Source organism: Crinia signifera, chromosome 7 (genome assembly GCF_055691185.1).
Source record: "Crinia signifera chromosome 7, ASM5569118v1, whole genome shotgun sequence".
Classification (NCBI taxonomy): domain Eukaryota; kingdom Metazoa; phylum Chordata; class Amphibia; order Anura; family Myobatrachidae; genus Crinia; species Crinia signifera.
The window spans coordinates 65,986,340-65,995,238 of record NC_139223.1 but is presented as its reverse complement, the minus strand read 5'-3'; positions in this window follow the sequence as shown (position 1 = coordinate 65,995,238).

Here is an 8,899-nt window from a genome sequence, read left to right as displayed (position 1 = left end):
TGTTTTATTAATTAAAAACCATCATTTTTGATGTACGCCCATATCTATGTTCAAGCATAACTCCGGAATGACTGCAGCAATTTACACCAAACTCGGTACACATATTACTTACACTGTGGGGTAAGACAGCCCTAGGGGTGATGCAGCAGCACAGAGTATTCCAGCAGCAGCATAACTCCAGAATGGCTGGAGCAATTTACACAAAACTTCGTACACATATTACTTACAATCTGTGAAAAAGCACTGTAGCGGTAACGCACCCCTAGGGGTGAGCCAGCAGCACAGAGTATTCCAGCAGCAACATAACTCTGGAATGGCTGGAGCAATTTACACCAGATAAATAAATATAAATAAATTGCCATGTGTGAACAAATACTGTGGGGGTAACACACCCCTAGAGGGTGAGGCACCAGCACAGAGTATTTCAGTAAACATCATAACTCTGGAATGGCTGGATCAATTTACACCAAACTTGGTACACATATAAATTACAATCTGTGAACAAATACTGTAGGGGTTAAACACCCCTAGCGGTGGGGCAGCAGCACAGAGTATATCAGGACATGCATGATATTTCAGTGATGACAGGGCTGCATGTGACATGGACAGTGACATGATGTGAGGAGGGGAATAGAGATAGCACGAACCCACACACTGAGTTATATAGTGGCAGTAGCAAGGTCCCCCACCAGCACATAGTATAACAGAATATGCATAATGTGCTGTGCTCCAATGTAAATGAATGAACTACTAATGCTAGTTATACTGTTTGTTTAATATTTAAATAGATTTGTATTTATTTATTTACAATTTATTATATAGCGCAGCATATTCCCTTGTTTTGTAAACAAACATTCTTAAAATCCCGGGCAACGCCGCCGGGAACACCAGCTAGTTGATAATGAACAAAATGATGAACTTTTCAAGAGTCTATGGGGGGGGGGGGGGAGGGATCTTGCACTGCACACCCTAACTATACACACACATCAAGAGGAGGTGCTATCATGCTGGGACTTGTAGTGCTACAAAGAAAGGACACTACAGTGCTGATGCCGATGCTATAATAATTATAATAAGCTTCGTTTTCTAACATTGAGTAATAACAAGGTTTTTGGTATATTAATATTAGTTTGGTATTTATGCAGATTTATGAACTGCTTTTTTGGGGTACAAACAAAGTATTAGGGATCCACAAGAGATGATGTCACCTTTTAAGAGTCAGCAGATCTGTATTTGTTCAATATGATCTGCAAATTACGGAAATATATCTGTAATATATGGGTGCAGATTGGGGAATCTCTAAATGGGGGGGGGGGAATAATCACAGAATTTGTGAAATAGATTTTTTGTGGAGTCTGTGAATCATTTGTTTGTGGCTACTGATGTATGGAGGCCACAGTGGTACATGGGGCATGATTCGGGTTCAGTTGTAGTTTTCCAAAAAATGCAACTGCTGACTCCAGCATGCGGAGGAGCGACCAGCACAGGACAAGGCCGCCCGCTTGCTGGGTCCCTCCATGCCATGAGATTGCAAACTACATTTTCATTTGAATTAATTATTTAACTTTATTAAAATGTACAAAATAAAATATTGTATACATATATTGATGAACTGGATTATTGGCTATTTGGACATGTGCTATTCTATCTTAGGAGCTGGGTTTTCATGTTTATCACTTGGAAATTGCCAAGTTAGAAAATGGATAAATACATATAAAAAAGAAATCAAAACACAAACACCTAAATGTTATTGCTGTGATTATTTTGGCGACTATATAATGTATATATTTTCAGATGACGCTTCTGAGACCGTGTTTGTGGAGAGGCTACGGTCCGAGCGCAGAAGAGGAAGAACTCGCCAGCAACATCATGAGCAGCCGTCATCAGGAGAAGCATCTGCTCGTCTGCAGCCACCACAACGAGAGGACAGAGACAGAAGCCGTTCTCCTCCACCTGCTTCTGCTTCAGCGTGGGACAGGCCAGGCCCAGATCATCTCCCCGGGCCAAGCCATTTTCATCAACCCTCTCAGCAACCAGCAGAGAATGGGCCGAATCTCCCAGCCATCGTTTCGGAGATCAACTTCATCATCACGTCGGCCATGGTGCTGGAGATCAGCGGGCGGAACCTCCCTGCCTTCATGTTGATGTTCGACGGACCAGGTGAGGATTTCCAGGTCATGGAGGCGGAGATCACCAGCAACAATCTTCCGGCCAGGTTGGTGGAGATCAGCGGGCCGAACAACCCTCCCATGGTGGCAGACATCTGCGGATTCCCGGCTCACCATGCTACAGAGGATGAAGTCGCAGAATCCTGTGTCATCTGTCTGACAGAGTTCGAGCCGGGAGAGCTGGTGGCCGTCCTACCCTGCAGCCACATTTTCCACGCAAGCTGCATCTACGAGTGGACGGACACAAACCCCAGCTGCCCCGTGTGCCGAGGACCGTGCATCCCATCGCCGGTCATGTTTCGGATCTCCTGAGTACGGCAGGAGGATAAAGATCTACATCACCGTACATTCAGGTACTGTATTTCATCTTATATCTCTCCTCTCTGCTGTTATCCTGTTTCCTTTTCTCACTCTTTCCTTATTTCTCTGTTTCTTTTCCTTCTCTTCTCTCCTTTCCATACTATCCCACCTCTCTCTGAAACTCCATCAGCACTCAGCCATCTTCTATCTCCCCTGTTCTCCCAGCCCTCCTGCGGCTTGGAGCAGATGTATTTGCAGACACAGTTAGCATATAGGGCCTGATTCTTGCCCTGCACTGTAATGATGCAAACGGCTGGCGAGAGTGGGGGAGGAGCGGGTATTAATTACCCGGGCCTGGGCTTGTTGGAGGGGCCCGCCGCTGACCCTGGTCCGACCACCCTCCGCCCCTCCCCTTCCCTCTCTGTCCCTCCTGGGCAGCAGCAGCACACACCTACAGCTTGTGCTGTGCTGACAGCAGGCTCAGCTTTAACATCTCACTGACAGCATGAGAGCTCATGCCGAGCCTGCTGCCAGCACAGCACATGCTGTAGGTGTGTGCTGCTGGGGGGGGGGGGGGGGGGGGGGGGGGACAAAAACACTCCGCCCTCGACTCTAGAGTGTTTTTTAACTCCCCTGAATCATTTTGAAGGTGTAGCCTAATTGCGGGAGGTGGCCACGCTTCCCACTTTTAGGCCACGCCCTAAAATGTTACTGGGGCCGGCATACCTGTGATGCATGGAGCAAAGTACAGAGGTTTGGTACCTTGCGCATGTGTCGGACCCATATTGCACATGTGCAGTACAGGTCCATGACTTTGGTCAGACTACGGCATCCCATTGTCAGCGATTGACAGTCTGATGCTGTTTGCAGGTGGCAGAGGTGACACCTCCTGCTGCAATACCATATAAGTATTAGAATCAGTATCAGCTTAATTGGTTAGGTATATATGCGTATACTAGGAATTTATTTCATTGTACAATGCAGCAGCCGAGAGGTAACAAGTAAACAGGTGATGGTGGACACACACACACACACACATACAGACTTCAGATAGGATTACAGTAAGGGGACGCAGTGAAGATTAAGATTGCATGCAGATGATATAAACGACTAGTTAATCTGTTCAAGTGTTCAGGGGTTAGGAAGGTGGACCGCTCGAGGGAAGAAGCTTCTGTGGCTTCTGTTGGACCTGGGGGAACAGCTCTGTATCATCTGCCCGTTGGCAGCAGGCTGAGCGTGCCGTGTCCAGGATGTTGCTTATCTGCTGCATTCCAGATGATGGTATCAGCGTTGGATCCCCACTTGAGGTCCCGGGTGATTGTGGTCCCCAGGAACATGAAGGAGGTCACTAGCGAGGCCCGTCTGTAAGCCGATTCATCCCTGTCCTTGATGAGGCCAAAGACTGTTGTGTCATCTGCAAATTTATTGATATGAACTGAATGTGATTCAGAGGTACAGTTGTCGGTATATAGAGATGAGAGCAGGGGTGAGAGCACACAGCCCTGCAGGGCACCATTGCTGGTTAACAAAGGTTGTGGGGTGAATTCCCTGCTTTAACCACCTGCTCTGTCAGGAAGTCCACAATTCAGGAACAGGTGGCTTCCTGGACCTCTTGGCAGATGAGTTTTGGGAAGGGGATGCTGGGGATGATGGTGGTGAAGGCTGAGCTTAAGTCAACAACACGACCTTTGCATAGGTACTGGGTATGTCCACATACTGGTGAATGTAGTGTAGGCCCAGGTTGCCTGCATCCTCAACACACCGATTCGCTTGATAGGTGAACTGAAGGGGTTCTAGCTGGGGGTCATGTGTCTTTGGGTTCGGATGTTCCTGGGTCATGGCTCGTGCATATGGACTGGACTCCGCTCACAAAGTATCAGTTTGGGTGTTTTTTAAGCATTGGGTTTTGAGTGTCGACCACTCATCTCGGGATTTCAGAGCGCACGCATTGCGGATTGGCGCAGCTACTTCAGCAGCAGCAGCAGGTTTTTCAGTTCCAGAAATTAGGTCAATTTAGATGGGAGTTCTATTGAAGATGGGATGTTGCCCAAAGCAACCAATCAGATTCTACTTTTTATTTAGTTTGCACCATCTAGAAGATAATAGATAGAATCTGATTGGTTGCTATGGGCAACATCCCATCTTCAATAGCACTCCCATCTTAGTACATTTACCCCCTAAGGCCTTGGGCTGATGGAGATCGGCCAGTTACACACGTTATATTAGGCCGCTGCTGTAACTAGTAGTTACAGTTTGGTGTTCATCTTTCAGTCTGTTACTGGGGTGTTATGTCCAGCGACAGCTCAGTGCTGGATGGGGACGGTCACTGGCCGTGATGCCAGCCCCCCTCCACTGCCCCCGCTGATGCCCGCTGTGGTCACAGGACTGGTGCATGCGCAGTATCATCCTTGGTATTACACATGCACATACCCTGGATTTTATGGGCTGCAGCCAAAGCAGCCAATAGAGGCATCCTGGAGGGAGGGAACCCCTCCCAATGGGACTGCCTTGGGTGACTGGCAGGTGGGACTTCCAATAGGAAGTCACTACCAGTCACAGTGAAGCCAGTACAGTCTCACAGGCTGCATCTGGCTCCACTTATCAGAGCACAGTGGTGGATTTTACCTGGGGGGGGGGCTGCAGTCCTACAACCCATAGGTAAAATCCACCACTGGTCATGTCCAATGTCGTTTGTCCTGTGTTTGTCTTGTCTGTTCCCCTGTCCATCCTACTCGGAGATTAGCTACTCGCCATTGTTGGCAATGGGAGTCTTGAGGGATTTACAATTTTTGCCTGTACTGACGGACTAATTCGGCTATTTACAATTACACAATTTGGTCTTAGGTCTGACCCTCAGCAGGTTTTTATTTTACCTCTTGCCGAGTTCACTTGTGTTTCCCTACCCCCCCCCCATATTCCCCTCTGTGTCTTCATGTTTGTTGAGGCCGCTCTAGCTGAGTTGCCAATACAATTAGTAGCATTTTTTCTTTTGGCAGATCCTCCGATATATCAATAATCATTTGTATATTAATAAACAGCTGACGCTTCTCTGCCAAATCTACGTCTCAGAGTCTTTATTTCATTACAGTATAAGGGTAAGTGATCTGCACCCATGACACCCCTCATCCCATAGAAGGTTTAGGGACCAGAAAACCTCCATAGGTCTTATGCACAACTTTACATTATGGGCAACCCGTGTTTCCACAGCAATTCTGGAACTACAAGTCCCAGCATGCTACAGAACATAAATAAATAAATCTGCTTCCTGATGCACAAACTCATGGTTATCGGTGCTTTTTGCATGTGTAGGACCCGTTCCTGTGGGTCCTGTGGTGTAAGGTGCCAGACTGTCAGTGACTGTCAGGGGCCTGATTCAGACCTGCTCGCTAAGCAGCGTTATTTCACTGCCTAGCAAGTGAGCAAACGCCGCCCACTGGGGGAACGACTACCTGCCTACCTTTATCGAACCAAAGTGTGCGCCTGCATGCAAATGAATGTGTATGCTTACACCTACATTCACATGCAGCGACACGGGCTAAAATTTATTCGATGGTCGCCGACCATCGAATGATTTTCGCCCCCTTGCAGATGAAAGTCAGTCTGAACTGAGATGGCCGAAAAAGGGGGCGGGCACTGATGTCATGTGAAGTCATGTGACATCAGCCACCCACCCCGAACAGGCATTGTGTTCCCAGCATTTTCATAGGGGCGCCCATAAAACGATGGGTGTTCCCCTGCCCGAGGTCACTCTCTGCCCCTTCCCTCCCTTCAGTGTGTGAACGCCTGGTGTTCGCACATCGGGTCTGCACATGCGTATTTGTGCCCATACGCATGTGCAGACCCGCAACATTGAGCCGGCCTGAATCACCCCCACAATGCAATTTTCACTGGATGCATGCGGGGGGACGGGGGTGAGGGGTAGGGGAAAGGTGTCTCTGTTTGTAAAGACATGTCATGTCGATGCTTTTTAGGTGGGGGAAGAGGCCGGGATGTAAAGGTGTCCATACACTTAGGCGGCATCTCTGGCGGGAGGTACCCGGGCCTCAGAACTGCATATAATACCCATTATGCCGTCATTATGCATACGATGTATCATATGCAATCCCAGCCAAGCCTGCTTAGATGCCATAAATCTATCATGCATCAGGTGCGATCTTTAGGCTCCGATTCAATGCACATGGGGATTTGCCCTGGTGTATGGGTACCTTTAGTCACATGGGTGCCGCAAGTCAGCCAATGGTGTGTCAGTGATCCGATGCTGCGACCTAGGGCACAGCACAGATCACTACTGCAGCAGAAGCTACCTGTAACTGTTCAGTGTTTACAGAGCGGATCACTTGTTTCTCAGCACCCCCGGTATCGTTATATTGGCAGTGCCCAGTGGCGTAACTATAAATTTTGCTCCCCCCTGCTAAAAAATTTGTGGCGCCCCCCCCCGCCCCTCCCACACACAAATATATATATATATATATATATATATATATATATATATATATATATATATATATATATAGCCAGGATGCATGTTCTCACTAAGAGAGTGGAGAGAGACAAAAGGACAACAGAAAGAGAAAGGACATGGGAGAGAGGGAAGCAGAAAGAGCGGAGAGAGAGAGAGAGAGAAAGAGAGAGGACAGCAGAGAGAGGACAGCGGAGAGAGAGATAAGGACAGCAGAGAGAGAGAGAGATAAGGACAGCAGAGAGAGAGAGAGATAAGGACAGCAGAGAGAGAGAGAGATAAGGACAGCAGAGAGAGAGAGAGATAAGGACAGCAGAGAGAGAGAGAGATAAGGACAGCAAAGAGAGAGAGAGATAAGGACAGCAGAGAGAGAGAGATAAGGACAGCAGAGAGAGAGAGAGATAAGGACAGCAGAGAGAGAGAGAGATAAGGACAGCAGAGAGAGAGAGAGATAAGGACAGCAGAGAGAGATAAGGACAGCAGAGAGAGATAAGGACAGCAGAGAGAGATATGGACAGCAGAGAGAGATAAGGACAGCAGAGAGAGATAAAGACAGCAGAGCGAGAGATAAAGACAGCAGAGAGAGATGAGGACAGCAGAGAGAGAGATGAGGACAGCAGAGAGAGATAAGGACATCAGAGAGAGATAAGGACATCAGAGAGAGATAAGGACAGCAGAGAGAGATAAAGACAGCAGAGAGAGATAATGACAGCAGAAAGAGAGATAAGGACAGCAGAGAGAGATAAAGACAGCAGAGAGAGAGAGAGATAAAGACAGCAGAGAGAGATAAAGACAGCAGAGACAGAGATAAGGACAGCAATCATCATTTAGACAATCAGTGTACCGTAGAGGCAGCGGCCATTGTCCCGTGGAGGCTGCAGTGGGAAGCAGGGCATCACATTAGGGAGTGCAGGGCAGCAGCGACGGTGGGTCATGTGGACAGTGGAGGCAGGCATCACGGAGGCTGCAGCGGCAGGTCCAGAGAAGGCTATGGCTGCAGAGCCCGTGGCAGGACTCAGGAACGCTGGGCAGTAGAGCGTCATAACACTGCGGGCGTCCTGTGTTTCATTTCTCGCGCCGGGGCAGTCACCAGAGCGTGACATCAAGCCCCGGCAGACTGGAGGGGGAGGGTCCACACAGGGCTGCTCTGTACCTCACTCAGTACAGTCACCGGGCAGAACGGCAGATAAGTGGTAATTGCCGGGGGAAGGGGAGGTTGTTGGGTGTCGGGCCGGCAGCGCAGTGTGCACCGGCGATGCGGGGTGGGCAGCGGCAGGCAAGTATATAGAAAGTGCTGGATGCCGGCGCCCACACAGACAGCGCTGCCACTCGCTCCCCCAAGCGGTGGCGGTGGCTGCCTTAGTGTAGTTACGCCAGTGGCAGTGCCCCATATCATATAGTGTGTACGGGGCATTAGAAAAGGTGTTCTCAGTTAGGCCTCATGTCTCCAGCATTCGCTCACCTTGTGCACTGAAGGCCGGGGAGAGATAGGTGGTCCTGTAGGATGGACACTTCCTTCCAATCAGCGGGCAAGGAGAGCTACTGCCAATGCACTGGGCACATCTCAGGATGAGCGCTGCAGGAGAGGAACGGAGACAGTGCAGGATTACAGTGTTATAAAGGAGGACAGACAATGATGGTTATATAAGGGCATCACTGTTATTAATGGGAACCTTTATTTATATGGTACCACAGGGTGTACACAAAGTTATACAGTAATACATAGGGTAACATAAGCCATAATACAGCCAGGGCTGGTGAAACTGTAATAAAAGCTATTTATAAGCTAAGAAACGTGAAATAAGCTAAGAAACGTGAAATAAGCTGACGCACACACGTTCACCCTTTTTCTTCTCATTTTAAATTTATTGCAAACAATTTTTTCATTCTTTTTCACATTTATCTATCTTTTAAATATTTCACTTTAAGACAAGGTTATATAGTCCCATTCTAATAAGTGACCTTTTAAATT